This window comes from Lagopus leucura, unplaced genomic scaffold (assembly GCF_019238085.1).
Source record: "Lagopus leucura isolate 7727_CA_CO unplaced genomic scaffold, USGS_WTPT01 Super-Scaffold_100029, whole genome shotgun sequence".
NCBI lineage: Eukaryota > Metazoa > Chordata > Aves > Galliformes > Phasianidae > Lagopus > Lagopus leucura.
Window position 1 is genome coordinate 3,440,980 of NW_024962280.1, and position 19,727 is coordinate 3,460,706.

General features: G+C 40.4%; 1 protein-coding gene across 1 annotated transcript in view; it reads left to right on the forward strand.

Annotated features, from left to right (window-relative positions):
- The window catches only part of LOC122185341 (multiple epidermal growth factor-like domains protein 6), a 159,462-nt gene that overhangs the window by 25,384 nt on the left and 114,351 nt on the right, over positions 1-19,727 (forward strand). The gene's annotated exons all lie outside the window — the stretch shown is intronic.

Consider the following 19,727-nt stretch of genomic DNA (forward strand, 5'->3'; position numbering starts at 1 on the left):
AACAGCTGACTTAAAAAGTGTGTGAAGCATAAAAACACACTGAAATTTCACAGGAGATTTTAGGTATCAGCCCAGAAACACTGTTCAAGCAGATTATTTGGACAGTATGTGTCTCTTGACTTCACATGTTCAGTTAACCAGAAGTTCTTGAAATAAATATTCTCTCAGTGGAAGTTTTCCTTATCACCTGGTGTATTGGTCTCATGGCCTGTTTCTGCATGTTTGTTTACATAAAGCTTTACAAAATGCAAACTTGGTACCTGGATCTTTCCTTTCTTTGTAATAGGCATATTGTAGCACCAAGAGGAAAGTGCCTGCTGGAGTAACACTTCCATGTTTATAAACAGATGAGAATATGAGAATATAGGGCAGCATGGTGCCGTGGCATTCAGAAATTGAATGCTTGAAATACAGTTCATTAGAGTGAAGGTCAGAGCCCAGCTGACCCACAACAGTTTGTTTTGTCTGTACAGCTCACTGGGTACAATGCTGTGAGTTTCTTTTGGTCTTCATCTTAATGCAGTTGTTTAGTAACAGTCTCCTGACTTATTGCATTGGACTCATTCCCTTCCAATATAATATTTCCAGACTTAGTATTTCTAAACAAGACTTTTTAGTCTGGGAGGCTCACTTTCATGTCACCATTTCAAAGGTTTTGTGGGGTCATTATTAACTTTATCCAGTGCTAACAGGAAACTTGTTAGGTTCTTAACAAGCAATGATGACAAACGTTTGCCTACAAAATGTACTATCTGTCTTGATAGATGTGCCAATTTTCCCATAACAGTAGTAACTGTAGGCTATGTGAGGGTGTAACTTCATAGCTGTTACGCACTGAGCGTTGTTTTTGTCTTGACCAGTTGGTATTGACTAGCAGAATAGGTCTAGACAAGTTGCCAGTAATGAAACCAATTTAAAGCTTTCTCATCTTGCTGTTTTACTTCATTGTAGCATACTTTTAATGGTGTGATTTTTTTTTCACAGACCTTTACGGACATCTTCAGTAATCTTTTTTTTTTTAACTGGAGATAGAGGCACTCCTGACCCTTTCTGTCCAGTGACTCTGAACTGATGTCCAGTCAACCTAGAAGGGTTGAAGTGTGCACCAGCTCAGGCAGAGAGGATAAATAGTCTGGGTAGAAGCAAGTAAGGGAGCTTTTCCTTAAGTGAATAATGATGTTACTTGGTACAGAATGGAAGTTCCACAATTACATAAATCAGGGGCTTTGTAGGCAATGGGAACAGCCTTGAACCAAAGCAGAAAAGTAGGGAGAGCAGCCAGCAGAGTGGATGATTGGTTAATATGTATTCTTAATATTTGACTGATTATCTTTTCATAGATTTTCTTTTTCCTGACTGAATCCAGGAAGTTGATGGTTTCTGATGCAAACTGAGGTTTCAAGTCTTGGCAGTGAGATGCAGCTACAGCCATCTAGTCCGGATTTTGGCCCAATGACTTGCTGTACTCTGCCCATCTGTCATCAGCATCCTTCCTTCTGCATCAGAGTAAAACTGGGAGTTTGACTTCAGAATGCTTGTTATGCCTGGTGTATCACTGCTCATGACAGTTCTGATGTACTTGTGTAGCAATTAATGGTAGTGCAGATTATCTTTTGGCACTCCTACATTTCATAACTTGTCGTTCTATACATAGTTTAAGTGAACTAAATACTGAATGTTAGAGATAGTGAGGGCTGGGACTGCAGAGGCCTGCACAAATAGCCTGAGAGAAAATGTACCGTATTGTAGGGTTGGCCAGGCAACAGTACTTCACTTCTGTGATTATCTTCAAGTTCAGAGTGGTTTTGCTCTTGCTTTAATCCAGAATGTGTTGCCAAAATTCAAATCTATATGTACCTGAAGATCTCTGTTGTTCTTCTTTGAGTATACGTGCAACTTCATCTCCTCTGGCAGTGCTGAATGAACCCCCAATGGTCTTTGTCCCTTCTATTATTCTCATGGATGAAACAAAAGACCAACCTGTTGCCCAGCATGACACGTCCCCAGCTCTGCACATGCCTGCAGCTGGGCTATCTCAGGGCCTGGCCAGCACAGCTCCTAGATCCAAGGGATGTCTGTCTCCCAGCAATGTCCCAGGTCAGACTTACAGAAAGCCCTTAAGATGGGATCTTGTTATTCTCTCTGTTCTTCTCTAGCGTTTACTCCTCCTTGTGTTCCATCTATTTGTTTGGAACTCATTTGCTTTCTGTAATTCCCAAAAAGCTCAACCCACCACAATGCTGATCTCACTTCAGCCTATATGAATAATGACTCTGAAGTTTCTGTTGTTTGTTCTGCAAAGTGACGATTGTTTAAATGCAACTTTAGATTCACAGCTCAATTCTGCTCCTGTTGATAGGAATGTCAAACTTAGCTTCTGTCAGTGGAAGGAGAAGTGGGCCCTTTCCTCACATCTTAGGAATGAGAACGCTCTCACAAGCTATTGCTTTATAAGAACAAACCATTACAGAAAACCTCTTTGTATTTTTTCAGTGACCAAAACATGTTTCCTGTATTCAAGCTGTAATAAGTTACAAGTTGAAACTTGCAATACCTTTGCTGGTTTTACTGAGGACTGCAGCATATTTCCAAACTGTTTTATAGGTGTAATGTTTCAGGATTTCACTTACTGTACTCTTTAAACTGAAAAATGTCTGTGTAGAATTGAGCTGTCCCAAGTCCAGCTTGGCAGCTGTTCCACTGCAGACTTGTACACTTCTCATTTTAAATCCTGTTGATCGAGTTATTCCATATTCCATTACAGATTTCTCACATAAATGACTTCAAATCTCAAAGAGGCTGAAACAACCGATGTGGCGGCCAATTCTGGATTGTGATTTTTCTGATCTTTTTTTCCTTTGCTGACAGTGAGTGCACATGTCAGTCCTGACTCAGCGACTGCCCTCCTCAGGCTGCTTTTTCCTTTGTGCATTAACAATATCAAAGCATATAACATCGTCACCTCAGCCCGGGTTGTTTTTAGTCTTTCGGCTTGACAGACTGGGACCATCCAGGCTTTGACTTAAAGTAGATGTTTAATGTAAAAAAAATAATGGCTTGGACTGACTCATTTCATTTCCTCTGTCATTATTGTGTGTGACAAATGAAAAAGCCAATAATAATCTTTTCAGGCCATTATTTAGACAGCTTTTTCACAAACTTTGCTTAATTCCTTCTCTGTTTTCTCTCCTCTCGATAGAGGGAGAAAGGACAAATATTAGATGTGCTCTCCTCACTTTACCACTTGCATAGTGAGCAACCACTTCTGCTAAAAGTCACTGTTTCTGTCATAGGGTAATTTACATAAAAAATGAGCAAATATTTTTTCAAAATATCTGTCCCTCTTAAATATAAAAACTGTGTCAATATTCTTCCAGAGAACATCGTATGGGGGAGAAAGATTTTTTTTTTTTGTCTTTGATTTGTTGATTTGATGCCTTCTTTTGCAAAGGGGAAATGGGGTCTTAGAAAGATATGCTTTAGCAGAAGCCATTTCAGAAAAATGCATGTGCATCTCTGCAGAAAGCTGGTGATGGATGACACTGAACTGAGTGATTGATTGGCACTGTGTTGCTTTCAAAATAAGTTCATGAAAAAATGAATTCTGCTCTTTCTAAGTATAATGATACTGGAAGAAGCTGCTTGTAGACCCTCTCTGAAATTCACTTCCTCTTGATTTTTTTTTTTCTACCCAAGTGTGTCAAAGTGGTAATTCTGTAGTTTTGTTCCAATTTAGGATCACGTGAGATGCTTAGTGAAGGTACTACTGTCTGATATTTGTGGCCCTGCTGTGTGTACACGTTGTCTGTCAGCAGATGCATAAATTTCAATGGAGGTCTGTGTGTATGCATATATGCCTGTCACATACCAAGGGGAAGAGAGAGTTGTTTTCCTAGATCTGTATATCTGATGACTTTTGATTCTTTTAAACCGAAAGGTCTTAAAGCTAAGGAAATGGTATTCCTCTGCTTTGCTTATATAGCTTAGTTTGCATACGCACAAAGTAAGCTCCAAGTGCTAGATGAGTTCACTAGTGCTAACCAGCCCCTGTGCATCCTGCATATGTACAACGGCATCCCTTTAAGCTAGCCTCTCTTTCCAGTTACTATTCTGAGAAATTCCTCCAAAAAAGAACCTTGTAACGTTTCAAGCAGAATCTTTCTTCAGAGGAACTGTTTCTCAGCCAAGTGTCCTCTAAGGCCAACGTTTCAGCATGAGCCTGGACATCAAAATCTAGACACCATTAACTGAAGGGCCCCAATTACTTTAATTGACACAGGCACATCTGAGGAGAAAGGCTGTTTCCAAGGTTACCACAATTTAACCTATAGCATTACTTCTTACGTATATTAAAAAGTCACTTCTTCCTCTGAACTCCTTTCGTGTTAGAAGTCAAATAGATTGTAGGAAGGGAAGAGGCTTTTCCAAGCACTGGTAAATGTTGTCCTAAGCAAAATGATTATTGACTTATGTAATGCTGTTGACACTTTGGTTTGCTTGTGGTTCACTTGCAAAGTATTGGTAGTTTGACTAGCTGTGAGTGAAGGGTTGCTTTCTGGATCATTGGGGGGATGGGCACTGGCTTTGTGCTGGAGCTAATCACTCAGTGTTGTCCCCTTTCCTCTGTCCTGCAGGCTCAAAGTTAGGCTCTAAAGTTCAGGAATCATACTGTCTGTAATTCCATATTTTCTTTAATAGCTTGATAGAAGAATACTGTCTGCAAGTAAGCTCAGCCATTAACTTTTTTTGGTGAACTTTGCTCCTAAACTTTCCTTCGTTTCCATCATTGTAAATCAGAAGGAACCTTAGCAATGCCAGTCTGAGTTCCCTTCGTGTAACTGAAGGGATAACTGGAGTGCTTGAAAACCAATCAGCAAATTTGGCAGAATCTATGCTCAAAAGGAAGGGGGTTTTCCTTTTGTGGAAAAAATTGTCAAGTACCCAGTTTGTATGTCATGGAACAAGTGAGAGAACCTGGTTGACTTTTGCTTGAGGCCTCGTGTGCATATGATCCAGCTCTCACTGCATCAGATGCTGGTTGGGCAGGTCCAGTACCGCTTACTTCAGGTTTTGGCACACCTGCATTCCTGCTCATCCGGAGGGCAAAGCAGCAAGTGGAAACCTTGTTACTGCTGGACATAAAATAAGAGAAATTCCATGAGATTCCCCGAGTAATTCTATAGCTGCAATGAGTTTAGATAAGGCTTGGTGAGACACACAGGGATAGCAGGTTTTTATGCTCATCAGTCAGCTGTGTGAATGTGTAATATTTGTTATGGGCGTGCTGTCGAGACTCTGTAAGACTCCAGTGAGGAATTGTTTGCAAGAGTGGTTCATCATAAATTTTGTCATGTATGAGTGAAAACAATTTTTTCTTATTAGACAGAACTGAAATATACATGGTTCTTATCCAGTGAACATCTTCTTTTGAAGCCTTTCTGGATTATATCTGCTTTATTAATCTACAGTCATTAAAGAAAATAAAAGGCTGTTCTGAGTCTGAAATCTTTTCATCAGAGAATTGGAGAATGCCACAATAGGTGTGAGGAACTGCAGATGAATTTCCGTTCTGGTCCATGGCTCAGGTGTTTAAAAGAGGAAATGGTATATGAGATTAATCTATAGTTCAGATCGTTGGCAAAGAGAAGAAGCAAGAGCAGCTTCTGAATAGCATAATGAAACTAAGGTGTTTAATTTTTTTAATATCTTCAAAAAGTGAAGCCAGCTCTAGGCGTGCAATTGCTGATGTAATCGTAACCGATGCAGATGTAAGAATCACCACAACTGATGTGTTTGGAGCTGTGGGACAAGTCTTTCCTCGCATTGGTTTTGTGGAAAAAATGAACTTTTTAGAATCTTTTAGAGCTCTGAATAGAGAACTCAGTTTGTCAGTGTTGAACTGGATTTTCTAGGTGCTTTGACGTGTAGTAGGAGGCTTGTGTGTAGGGCTAGGCAACAGCCAAGCAAAAAGACAGTCCACGTCTCTGAATGATGAAAAAGGCAAATGGAACATTTGGAAGACTTACAAAGGAAAGGTAGAGTCTTTTATTTCTCAAATTAAATGCAGTAGGAACATTCTCTATTAAATGAATTTGCTTCTTCATGGTAAAATTCAGTCACCTCTTTTTTTTTGTTGTTGTTGTTCCTTGCAGAATGGAGCACTTTTAATACATTGCATGTTAGATCAACTCCTTTAATTGAGTAGGTGTGCAGTGATCGTCCTCTATTTTTAAGGTGGGTCCTTGTCCCGGCAAGGTCGGTCCCAGCAAGGAAATGGTTTTGAATGCCTGAAAATGCATTGGCCAGAAGATGACTACAGCAGTGCAGCCACGCTGTCTGCACTCTTCCTAGTGGTCTAGTCAGAGGTTGGCAGGAATCCCATCTGATAAACTGCCACAGACATAACACATGATGTAATCATAACTTAAATTGTTAGGAGGCCAAAGAATGTTATTTATTTATTTTTAAATAGAGTACAGTTGTAGCTGGGTTTTCCAAAGAATACTGTAAAAATCTCATTGCCAAAAAAACAAACCCGCAACCAAACATCAACAACAAAAAAAATCTTCTCCTGGACTTGGAAATGATTAATTCTGAATGGAGCGCTTTGCGGTTTTTGGACACTGCTCATCTCAGCACTGTAAGCCTCTCTCTAGCAAATGCATTTGAGCAGCACACAGACACGTGTGTTTCTACAGGCACGCTCTAGGAATTGCTTGTCAAATCCATAGAGGCTGTGTAGTCATTCAATGAGACACCTCCCTGTAACAAATCAAGATTTCTCTGGTTCCAGTTTCCCCCCAAAAAATCACCAAAACACGTTTGGACTGTGGAGTTAAATTACCACCACTTGTTTTGTTCCAACATATTGAAAAATGGCATTAAATGCACTTTTCATCGTTTTTCTCCTCATTTACATTCAACTGCTGCCCTGGGATTTGCCAAAGATTTTTCATTTTGCTATTTCTCCACCAAAAAACCAAAGTGATGGAGTAAGTGGTTGTACTGCAGGATGGTCTGGAGCTGAATCCTCAGCTCCCCTCTGGTTGATGGAAAAACTCTCACTGACTGTAGTGAAACTGAATTTTCTTCCTAAAATCTGTATTTAATGATAAAGAATAAACCTCTTTGTTTTCTCTGCCGCCTTCTCTCCCCTCGCTTGGCTTTCCATCTTTGCTCATTTGTATTATGTTGAAATACTCCAGCTTGTGTGTTGTAGCAAGTTTTGTTTTGGGTGATGAAACTTTCTCAGAGATTCCCGTGCCTCTGGAGGATTTCTGAGCGGGAGCATTCTTCTACAGCAGGGAAAGGCAGGTACTTGTCCAAGGCTTTCACGTTGTCAGCCCAAGTTGATATTTTGCCTTAGTAGATCTTATGAACCTTCATTGGTGAGCACTTGCCCTGAGCAAGTTTTTTATTTAGCTCTTCAGCTTTGACTAAAATTCAAAGGGAATATTTTCCTGACTAAATACGAAACCTATGAAGCAGTCATTTGTCCTGTTGAAATTAAAGGTGATTTTAGCTTATGCTGCAAGTCCTTAAATAGTTGATAGAGCTGCTGGCTATTTTTGCCTGTAGTATTTTACTTCCCCTGCTAAAACTTTTGCGTGCCTTCTTTAAGGAATTCATTGTACTTCCAATGGTCAACAGTTACTTGAAGAAACCAGACAGCAATGTTTTCTAAGTCTGCACATAGTAAGTAAAACACAGCAGCTGCTTTTGCAAGCGTTGTTCTTCTGTGAAGTCCTGGTTTTGTAATGCCTCAGTAAGGAGGGAATTGATGCACTGCTTCTGTTGTTAGGTAACCTCAGCAGACAGATCCTACAAAGATGCACATGAAAAGACTCCTGTCTATAGATACTGCTTTGCTGTGGTTGTATTTCTACAACAACTTGAGGGATTGTTAATAGATGTGATACAGATGTTCTTTCCCTCAGCCTCTCTCCCAGGAATTGGGCTTCTTACAGGATTTCAGTCCATTTCCTAGGCAGAATAAGTGACGTTTTCAGATAGATTTGAGCAGATACATTAAAAAAAAACAAACATTGATGGCTCTCAAATTGTCCAGCGTGTAGTTTATTTGAAGTAGGGATTATTCCTAACATCCTGTAAAGGACCGTCTTCTTTAAAACATTAAAGCATTTCTATTTTGAACTGTTCTTATAACGTCTTCCCTTCCTGTGTTGTTTTCTTCCTTCTCTTTTATCTGAAGATTTGAAACTTGTTGACGATACTCCAGGCTTTATGCCCACTTTATTTTATTTTATTTTTATTCTTGCATTGCTCACCATATAGAGTGCACAGTCTGCTTCTGAAAACATCACTAATGGTGCTTTCCTGAGATATGTATTTCATGGGATCATGAAACGCAGCTCCTGATCCCATTTGTTACTACCAGCTTGTTCTTCAGGTTGTCAGTTAATTAACCACTCCTCAATTTCTAAAATAAAACTGAGCTTGTCTTCTAATGAAATATTTGACAAATGCTACGTAGGTACACCGAATGAGGAAGGGAAGTCATGGGAAAGTTTTCTGCTTCAGTTTTTACAGTTCTTTGAATAACCTCTTCAGAAAAAAAGAAATACCACTGAGGCAAATGGTGAAAGACTTTGCACACTGCAGCATCTTCCTGTTTGTTTGCACTGTTTATTGCTTATCTTGTGGTTTGGTCACACCAATGGCCCAATGGAGCTGTCAGATTTCTGAAGGCAGTCAGTGCTTCAGTTTTGTTTTGGGAGAGCTGTGTCCCTGAGTGTTCATACAGGGTGAGGGACAACATAGGACAATATGCAAGAGGGGACACTTGCCTTCATTTCTGTCCTGTGGGTAATGAAGTCTGACATCTTGACTGATGGAACAAAGCTATTAGGGACCTTGGAAGTATGGTAAGGCAAGAAAATGTATGCTTGATATTGCAGAGAGGGATGAATTTGCAGGGGAAACAGCAGTGATATTTGGCTGTAAATACCACTGCTGGTTTCACAAAGCCTGTACACATAGCAACAGGGAAACTGCAGCACTTGGGACCAACAAATAAATAAAAAGGATGTGATGACGTTAAAGCAGTCAACGCATAAAGACAATGCATGCCTTCCACAGAGGTGCAGCCATGCAGGTGAGTGCCTCTGTTGAAGCTGGGAGGCAGAGCAGAGCCCTGCACTGCGGTGCTGTGGGTGAGCAGCTGGCTTGGTGGTGTGGTACCCAATAAGTGAGAGGAGATGCAGCACGACTTCCTTACTGCAGATGGCACCCGGACAGAAAGTGGGGCAGCCCTGTTTTGCCTATTGCAATTTAATTCTTAAAGAAACTGGAGACTAGCTCATTAAAGCGTTCAAAACAATTTGTTAATTAGCTTATCTGTTCAAAAGGATACACCTAAGAGAGCATGGAATAATTGGACTGGAATAACTGGAATTCCAGTTTCCATGGAGAAGCAGATTCAGAATTTTAAATCTAAACAAAAGCATGCAGTGCACTAGCTCCCACTTCAAGCATCTGAGAGATAGAAAAACAAAGCTAGTGGTAAACCAAATCTCAAAGCAATTCATTTAACTGGAGAAGCTGCCCCAGGGACTTAGATCTTTTTCTGGAGGAGCTTCACTACCAAATGTTTGTTCTCTTTTTTTAGCTGCAGCAGGGTCAGTCCTACCATTTTATTTCTCTATCTGTATATATTTTGTTGGTGTTGCAAAGAAATTTTTTGTTTTCGTTCACCCACGTTTTCAGTTTGAGAAAAATGAATCCAAATCAGAACTACTCATCTTCTGTGCGTCATCATTTTATTTTCATATCTTTTTTTCCTAGAGCTAAAATATACTTAGCCTCAGACCTGCGTGGCTGATACACTCACCCTCCATAAGGTTTCTCTATTTTGGATGTCCACTGAGACTTCCAGATAAATTGAATTGACCTGTGCAGCTCTCTGCCTGTTTCTCTTGCCTGATCCTCCTCTACAAGACATGCATACAGATTGGAATGAATGTGATTATACGGGAAAGCAAATCCTCGTTTATAATTACTTTCACTTGCTACTGCTTGGCAATAGAAAGTTCAAAACTCTTTTTCTATTCTTCCCCTAATGTGCTGTGTTTTTTCTTTTTTTCTTTTTTCTTTTTTTTTTTTTAATTTTCTGCAAGAATTTGTTTAAATGGACAATTGTGTAGACCAGTGATTGTGCCATGACTGGTTTGGAGATAGAATTGGTTAATTGAGAGCTTTGATTGCACGCCTAGTACTGCTGTTTGTTCAGGAACACGTGTACGTTTTTGCAGCTAAGGAAGACTCTGATCTGAGTGGAAATAATAGCTCAGTGTTTTGGTATTCTGCCTTATGATCATCAGCTCTACAAAAGCAGTTTTCCCATTTCATGTACTGCCTGTGGGAAATTTGTCTTTGTCAGCAGTGTTCCTCTGCTCTCCATACCCGAGGATGTCTTTTATCAGGTGCTTCAGAATTATTCTTTGCTGCACAGGAAGTCTCAGAGGAGGAATTTCTCCAGTCCTTTGGGCCAGGGATGTCTTCCCTCTGCTGCATTTCCTATCCAGCTTTTGCAATATTATGCAAACCTTTGCAAACTGAGAATTGTAACACCCTGTAACCAAGAGGGATGTTCACAACTGTATTTTGCCTCTTGAAGGTGTAAATAACAAACATCAATGATGCAATGTCTGTTTCACGTCTGCCAATGTATGCCCTCCCCTCCTTCCCATCCACCTAATTTAGTTGACGTTCCACTAAAAATGAAAAAAGTAAGGCCTTTCAATCTAAAATTGATGCATGTCTGTCCTGTCTGTGTTGCATTTGAATCACTGCTGAAATCCCCATCAATTTTTTCCCCTCTGTCACTTCTGATAGCGGTGTGTTCAAGGCAGGTTTTGTATAAGAAATTTAGGAAATCACTTTTTAAGAAAAAACACTGTTTGCTAGGACAAGATAGTTCTGTTCTTTTCCTGCATAGAGAACACTGAATTATTTTCCTTTTCAAGCAGCTGCCTGCAAAGTGAAAGGAAATGTTAAGTGCTACAGATAGCTAGACACAAAGCGAGGTGGGACGGGAATCTGCCTGCTGCTGCTGCTAGCAGCGACAGTGACACTGATGGCTTGTGGCAGTTTTGCTTGCCAGACGGAAATATTTCATTCATCACTATCTGTTTCAGTTTCTCACAAAGAATAGGACTGGAATTCATCTCTTTTAATCGCTGTTAGCGGAATTAATAGGTGGGGAGTCAAACAGCAGCGTTGAGAAGGCTGGTAAGTTTAATGCTTATTTTTAAATAATGAACTTACATATATGGAAATTAGACTTTTTTTTTTACCCCCCTCACCTTATCTCAATGTGTAATCACAGAGCTCACAACACCCATTTAACCATCTGGCACTTACAGCTTCAATACCATTACCCATTCCCCAAACTTGAAGGCTCATGGGAATGCCTGCAAGCACATATTAATAATACATTTTTTGTCTGGATTGAAATCATTTGTAGTGTTCCTAAAAGAGGAGGTAAAATTGAACTACTAAGTCTGTCTAATTTCTCTGTAGTGCAGTGTTTTCTTCTTGCTTCAGAGAAATTTGGAGATGTGGGTTTATCTAACATGAATGTTAGCTAAGCAGAGGTGCAACTAGTTTTTCTATGCCTTCTTGGAGAAGAGCATGCTATTTTACAGAAATAACTAGATTGTTGCAAGGTGCAGTGTTTGGTTGGGCACTTATCTGACTCTGGATGTACAATGTTAATTTTGTTTGTGTATGGCTTCGTTCTCCCTAAGCCTTGACTACGGAATGTCTAAGCCTCAAACTTGCTCACAAAGACCCTACTCCCATCTTCAGACTACATTTATTATCAGCAAAGGCTCCCTGTAGGCATTACACAGAGCAGTCACAGTGCAAATCCTAACTGCATATAAAGCACGTGTCCCAGAGCAGGAGCAGAGAAGCTGAAATTCCCAGCCACTGGTCCACTAACATGCCTCCATCACGCAGTCACTGGTGGGAATCCTTCCCAGCACAGAGCTGTTTGTTCCTGCTTTGGACTTCCAATAAGGCAGTATGTGTAAATTGGATGTCAGTGTGGTGAGATATTCGCTGAAATCTGAGTTGAAATCCTTTAAGTGTGGAAGTAATATTAGGAGCACAGGACTTAGAAACCTGTGATTTTCAGCAAGTGTAGAATGAAGCCAACCTAACAAATGCTGATTCTGATTATCTGTGAGTATTTCTTCTTGCTGTGTCACAAACAATGGTGCTCTGAGCGCTATACATATTTAGATACTAAAAGCTGTTTCTTATTAGGCAGCTTTATTCTCTGAAAATATTTTTTTTTGCACCAAAAGAATTAGTGAAATCTCAGACCTCCCTGCTTGGTCATAAGCCCTCTCCTCTTCCACCACCTCCTTGCAATGATGCCTTTAATGAGACTGCAGTTCACATCTGGCTTTTAGTACTGTGGATGTATGACAGAACACAAAGGGTTCGTTGTCTAAAAGTGAAGACCTGAGGCTGATAGGAAAGCTGTAGGAGTTGAAAGTGACTCTAAACAAAATCCATTTTAAATGAATTCAAGTCTTCAAGAGTGCTTCTTGTATATTTTGCATATCAAAGGCTTTCTTTTCTTGTTTATGATAGTTGAAAACCATATAGGCCATGGGTTGGTATTTTGTCTTATTTTACTATGTGGATGTTTGGTTACTTCAGGGTATTCTGTCAATCTATTTATCTGTTCTATTTGTAGAGAGACAGTGAATCTCTATTCTCTGCTCAGGATCTTTATGTTCATACCGGACCAAATATTGCTGGTTTTTGCAGAGAAAACAGCAAAGCGTTCTGTCTGGTAGGCAGACCCTGCTGATGAAGGTTGTGAACACAGGACAGCTTCCAAAAGCCCTGAGGAGGAGGTGATGGGGCAGTCCAAGAGAGCTTTAGTGGCTGATAGGTCCAAGCTGTTGTGAGTAAGGGGCTGTGAATCCTGCAAGCCAAAACCTCCCATATTTCGGAAAAGAGTGGGCATTTTATAAAGCTCTTTTTCATCTGCAAGCAACAGCTGTGGAATGACTTTAATGGTAATCTGTAGCTGTGAAGAAGGTTATGATCTTTTGCTGTCCAACAGAAGGTGCTTGCACAAAGCCCCTTTTGCAAAAAGAGCAGAAATACATTAGCTTCAAAAATTACAATTTTTATATCTTGTGTTTTTGCAGAAGTTCACCATATGTTAAGGGAGTGATATAGCAATATATATTGCTAGGGCAAGCAAGGGGGCTCAGGAGACCTGGCTCTGCTTTGGCTTTGCTGTAGAATTGTTTTGCATAGTCTGCGTTAGTGCGTTCTTTTTTTTTGCTTTGGAGCATTGTTGCTTTCCACCTCCTATCATTTCTTTCACATTCATTTGAATTACTTCATAACGGGGATGGTTTCACCCTGCCATGTGGTCTCATCTGTGTCAGCTTGGATTTTTCCCCAGATTACCTGTTGCTATTTCTGCAGCTCATTTAGCCACGCTGCATCTGGTGGCTGAGTTAACTGGAAGCTCGTGGGAGGTGCTGGGAATGGCAATTTGCCCTGCCGTGTAGGCACACCTCAATTGCTTTTGTACAGGCTGCTACAGCTGAGATCTCTAGATGATACCATAATATTTGTGCTGTTTTTAGATGGGCTGGTTGAGATTAAAGCAGCTTGTGTCTTTTTGTACTTTTCTTTGGTGCCTAACGTTCCTTCTCAGCATTACTGATTTCCTGTAAAGAAATCAGTGTGGTGGTTCGAATTAATGGTATGTGCCCTCTTCTGTGAAGCCATGAGATTCTGGAGAAACAGGAAATTTGTGATTATGAAATGGCATGTATTCCTCCTAAGAGTACACAGAAAGTCATAGAATCACAGAGTGATAAAGCCAGCTCTGTTTTAGGCAATGTTTCTCTTTCCCACATAGTCATTCAGGCTGGAACTTCAATGAAATTAGGTTAGAGCTGAAATTGGAAGAGAACAGAGATTTCTCCCATAACTAAGTCTACTTTTTTCTCTTTGAGTGTTTTTTGTGTAGTTCCACAGTAGGATTTCATATCTCTACGTGCTTTCAAGGCAAGCAGCTTTTAGCTGGTCAGCTGGAGTTAGTCAGTGTGCCCAAAACAATGCGGTCCTCAAAACAGCAGTAAGGTTTAGACTTTGCATTGTGGTGTTTGAATGCTCTTTTTGTGTATAACCCTCAAAAGCAGGCAGAAAGTCTTCTTTCCTCTCCTCCCTTCCAGAGGAAAAGAGGGAAATGAGCACAATGAACTGTAGTAGCCACTGGTTCAAAGAGTGATGGAGAAACAATTTGTAGTTGGGCTTGAATAAAACACAAGCAAGTTAATTTTATTGCAAAATTTCTGTTTTTCACTGACAAGCAGCTGCTGGGCACAGCCTGGAGGTCAGAGCGAGCCGGGTTGGCAGCTGGTGGGGAGCACGGGTGGCTGCCCTGATGTCTGCCTGTTGCTGGGACAGCTGTTGGGCTGTCTGGTTGGGGTTGGTGATCCCAAGCCAGGCCTGGATGGGGGATTACAAGGTTCAGGTGTCCATGTGCTCTTGGATGCTTACTCTGCTGATTTTGAGGTTTCTGATATATGACAGACAAGGCCCTGGAATTTTGTCTTCTGGGAAGTTTTGTTTGTGTTGCCTTTTGTTTCACAGAGGTTGATGTACTTTTTGCTGTTTTCGTCAGTAATGGGAAGTTTACAAGACTTGATTCTTTGTAGACAGAGCAGCTCCTGTGGTTTGGCACCTGAATCTGTTCCAGAGCAAAGAAGATCTGTCTTCCTCTTTGGATTTGGTCAGAATATTCCAGGAGCTTTCAGTCTAGGCAGAGAGAAATTTAATAGTTAATATAATCAGGCTTATGCAAATGAATCTTGATCTATTGTTCTGATGCCTATATATATATTTTTAAGTAAATGTTAATAAATGGCTGAGAGCTCCAGCAAGACCAGTGTTTTGCATTGCTTTCCTTTACTAATCAGGCAGCACGCAGTGCCTGGAAGCATGCTGATGGTTTTCTGATATTCCTTTTCCTGGTGTGCCACACACTGCACCACTCGTGTTCTTGGGCAAACCGGCACATATGCTTTATGTTAAACAATGTTCCCTGTGTGTGTGGTTGGTATAAGCTGTCCTTCAAATTAAAGATAAGGAGTTTCATCACCTCTGGATTCTGAACGGTTGCCTTTGTGACACATGGCATATTGAGAAATAAAGCCAAGCAACTAAACACAGGAAAGATCTCTACTGCCTAAGGGAACCAAATACAAGAAAAGAATTACACTGAAAAGCACAAGCCTTCATATTTAACAGACACCAAAAACTCTACTTTCTGTGGACAAATTGTTGTTTTTGACTGTTTTCTATTTCTAGAGCAGACAGAACCCTTCCTGGCCAAAGCAGTTTTCACCTTCATTCAGTTTCTCATTATGTGACCTGATTTTTTTTCCTGTTAACCTTTCCTGCTCACACAAGGTTAAATCTTCAGGGATGTTTCCCTTTCCAACTAAAGCTCTGGTATGAGGAAAGCACAAAGCGTAGCTTAATCTGTTGCAGCTCCCCAGTTAATACAAACTCTGCAGAGATTGCAGGGCTGGCTGCTGAATTGCTTTTGCCTACCACTTGTCTGAGAGGTGACACAGTAATGGTTTCTAAATGCCCCCCCAGCACCTGATCTCGAAGCACATGGCAGATTTTGGTGGTATAAACTTTGTGATAAATGAGAGAAACTGGGGCACGTTGGTGTTTGGGGATTATGGACGTATTTGTGGCTTATTGAAATGGCCATAATTAAGCAGAATTGCCCAATCTGAGGTTATTTTTTCAGCTCCTATGTTGCAGCTCGTGCAGGATAAAAACTGCCTTCGGCAGATTTGTATTTTGGTGGAAATCTGCCTGTCTTCCTGCAGAACTGTCAGCTGCAGAAACTTCGTTTCTCAGAAGTGCTGGCTTCCCAGATTGTTAGAGAAGGCAACTGTGTAGGTAAGCTTGATGTATTCGAAAGCGTGGCTTCTGGGGATGCAGGATGTTACCCACTGTCTTCCAAAATTCAGTTAATTCTAGAAGATGGATGTAGCTTTCATCAGTGCTGTGGCTGAGCATAAATTCAGATATTTATTTGAGACTTTTTGGATGGAGTGACGTACCGTGTGGTATAAATAAGACCTTAACAAGCCTATCTGAAGCAAAAATACAGCTCTTCCCCATCCCTTGCACTATCCCTCATCCTATTTATTTCTTTTCTGAATCTTCATGTTCAAGAAGAAAGAGGTCATCCACTTCCTTGAAGCTAAAGAGAAGTGCAGCGATACTTTCTCCTTCCTCCTTAAGAAATTCACAACGTGGAAAGAAATTCTGTGGGGAAACCAAACGTAAGCATCTAATACTTTATGAAGAATGATTTCTCCCCTAGGGTTACTATTTCATGTTTTTATTCTAATAGATCTTGTTAACCAATGAGGCAGGTAACTCTGTCCCTACTTTCAATGACTGGTTTTCAACAGAGCACAGCTGTTCATCAAGTTGAGTGCTTAATTATTGTTCCCTAGGCCATTTACAAATATACCCTGAAACAGTCTATCAGTGCAAAGATTAATTGAAGTCATTTTGATGTCTGGGGAAAATCTGAAGTCATTTTGTTCTCTGGAGAGAATTTCAGCAACTTTTCGTGATGTTCCCTGATCTTGTGAGTAGGATCCCAGAAAAGTTGTCCTGGACTCATGTTGGGGTTGTCATGTGTAACAGACAGCATTTTCTTTTTTCTAAGCTTTAAACAGCCTGTCACCATTCCCAAAAACAACACACTTTTGCTCAGCAGCTGATCCAAAGCCTGTATCTCAGGCTTTCAATCAAACCCTGGCTTGCTGGTTTGTGTGTTTGGCTCAGCTGCTGCTTGTTCCCTGCTGTGACTCAGAGGACCAAAAGAGCATCCACTTCACAGCCATCAACAGGCTGCAGTAATGAGAGAGAATGGAAAGACAGTTATCTCTGTTTTAACAGCTAGAGAAAGTTGCTTCATTAAACCAACATCAAAAAATACCCTCTCAAATAGTCTGTGCCTACATGCTAAGCAGTTGGCGTCCTGGGTAAGGTTTTATATGTAATGTTTATCCAGCTTATCATCAGTGACTTTGGGCTTTATGAAGAGTTTATGAACTCCTTACATGTAAGAATTTCTTTGTTTCTCTCATTATAAAAAATACATTTAAGCGTAACGATGGAGATCCTCAGATATTAGAACACCTACTGGTAGCAACTGGAAAAATATTGATATGCATTTTATTAAAAATCATTATTTTCCTCTTAAAGAAGCATGTAAAGGTATTAGTCACTTGGTGCCCATTTTTGTTGAGCCACGTAAAGCTACATTGCAGGAGGATGACTTCCTTTCCATGCATTAGCATAAGACAAATATAAAATGAGCAATAACAGGTGGAGGCAACAGATTGAGGGAGCACAAGTTAATGATGATATCACTATAATTAAAGTATTAGCAGTGGTTACTTTATGGCGACTGCTTAGTTGCTGTCAGGAACAACCTATCCAGCTCAAAACACAGATTGAGTTAGGTGAGAATGTAGCATCTAGTGACAGTTACAGCTACAATCTTGGCATTCATGCAAACACATCTTCTTACTGGATATAATAATAGTTCAAAATCACTATTCCACCTCTTCAAAATCTGATCTAAAAGATGGACTCGGAGCATCTAATCTTGTAGTCGTGTGTTTGCTCCTAACCCGTGTTGCTTTTGATATGCATTTTTAAAAATCCTGCAGCTTTCTGTGTTTTTGGGGGAGATTGTATTAAGGCTTAAATATTGAAGTTTTAAAGAGTTCTCCCTTCTGGGCTACAATCTTGGAGTCTATGTTTCAAAAATTGATAGAGAGACAGAGGGAAGTCGTGTGTCTCTGGAACCATGCTGAGTTAAACTCTCCTAAGGCAACAAATGGAAGGTGAAAGGAAGGCACCCATTTCATCCTTTTTTGGGAAATATTGAAGCGTGTTGCCTGGTGAGGAAGCTTGATAATAGAGGGCAAATGTCCCTGCAAGTGTATTCAAGTGTCTCAAATTTGTCCAGACTTCTCAGGAGGAGCTGTTTTACCTTGAGGTAAAGCATCAGACAGAGGAATAACACTGAGAATGCTATGGCCATAAAAACAAGAGCAGCTTCAAGGCAAGCACCCGATTTGAGATATTGGCATAAACCAAGTTTTCTTGCAAAAGCTGCAAAAATGCTTAAATTTCAAAAGATGTGAAGGCAAGCAGCTCAGGGTGAGGAGCACGTGGACTAAGGTAGAGGAGGTCTGAAGTTCTCCTTCTCTAAAGTTCCAACATATAAAATATTTCTTATTTTAGTCTTTGCCCTCGCTAAGATACGCCTCTGAAGCAAATGCCATTAAGAAGATGAGTAACTTCTCAGTGTGCTGAGAAATGCCCAGAATCTAATAAAATTTGGGAGCTTGTCCCCACCAGGAGGTAATTGCTTTAGTCCTCAAACAGCTGATCTGCGTAGAATAAATGATTGGACCAAATACATCATTAGCATATGAAATATTTATCCTAGCTCTTCCTAAAATAATGACAATGCCTGGAAGAGTGCAGTGCAGCTGGAATGGCCGCCTTAGTTTGGCTTCTTTGCTTCGAAGAAGTGCTGCTGTGCGTGCAGGATGAAGGTGAGGGACCAGGAGAAGCCCTTGGCAGCAGGTGCCCATTAATCCCTGTGGGCTGCTCAGTCCTTGCAGCTCTTCCAAGGCTCCCAGTGCTCTGATCTGTGCCTTGTCCTGCTGCAAGCGGAAAACAGAAGCAGCTGGGAAAAGAAATATCCCAAGTTTTGAACTTATTTTTTTTCCAGAAAAGGGTACGGAAATGTCATATACAAGAGAACGATTTAATAGGAAGAACTCCTTGAAAAGGCAGTCTTGCTGATTTTTAGCTTTGTAATAGATCCTTTTGCAATGTAAGGTTGCAAGACCTAAAGCATGTTTTCCTTACTCAGAATATTTCATGTATTAATAATTAAAGTTGGATTTCAAGGGACAGCTGGGCTTTGATATGCAGCTCCTCTGTTCTGCCTCTCCCTTTTTTGTTCATTAGAGACCTTTGGAGTGAGAGAGGAAAAAAAAGAGAGATTTGCATTGCCCTTTTGCTTTGCAGGGGGACCGGGGAGTTTTTGAACTGCATTTACAAATTCATATTTTCATTGGAGTTGCTGATTGGATTAGCAATACTGCTGGCTTTATTATTATCCCTGATTAGAGTCAGAGCACTGGGGAGCTGACAAATGAAATCTGTCTGTAGTTCACCCAGCACACACTGTTTAATCCTGTTGATTGCAAGGCTTACCAAAATTGTTTAGTCACAAAGCTAGTTCTGTAAGTCGGCGAGGAGAAAAAAGGTAAATAAAAGATGACTCAGGAGGAAATGAGTTTGCAAATTATGTATGCTTACATAGCCTCCTTCAGCAGTCCAGAAAATCAGGGTGTTAGAGCTCTGAATGACCTTTCAGTCATCTGGTCTGCATTTGTACTAATGCAGGATTATTTCCTATGGTATATGTCTTTTAAGTCCTTGCAGAAAGGAGATCAAGTCTGAGTGCTGTGCCAGTGAAAATGGACTTGGTAGCAAAACAGAAGAAAAAATGGTACATATTTCATTATTTTTTTTTTTTAGTCTTGTGCCCCTTGGACCTCAAATCTCCTAAATAGAGAGCAATGAAGAAATTA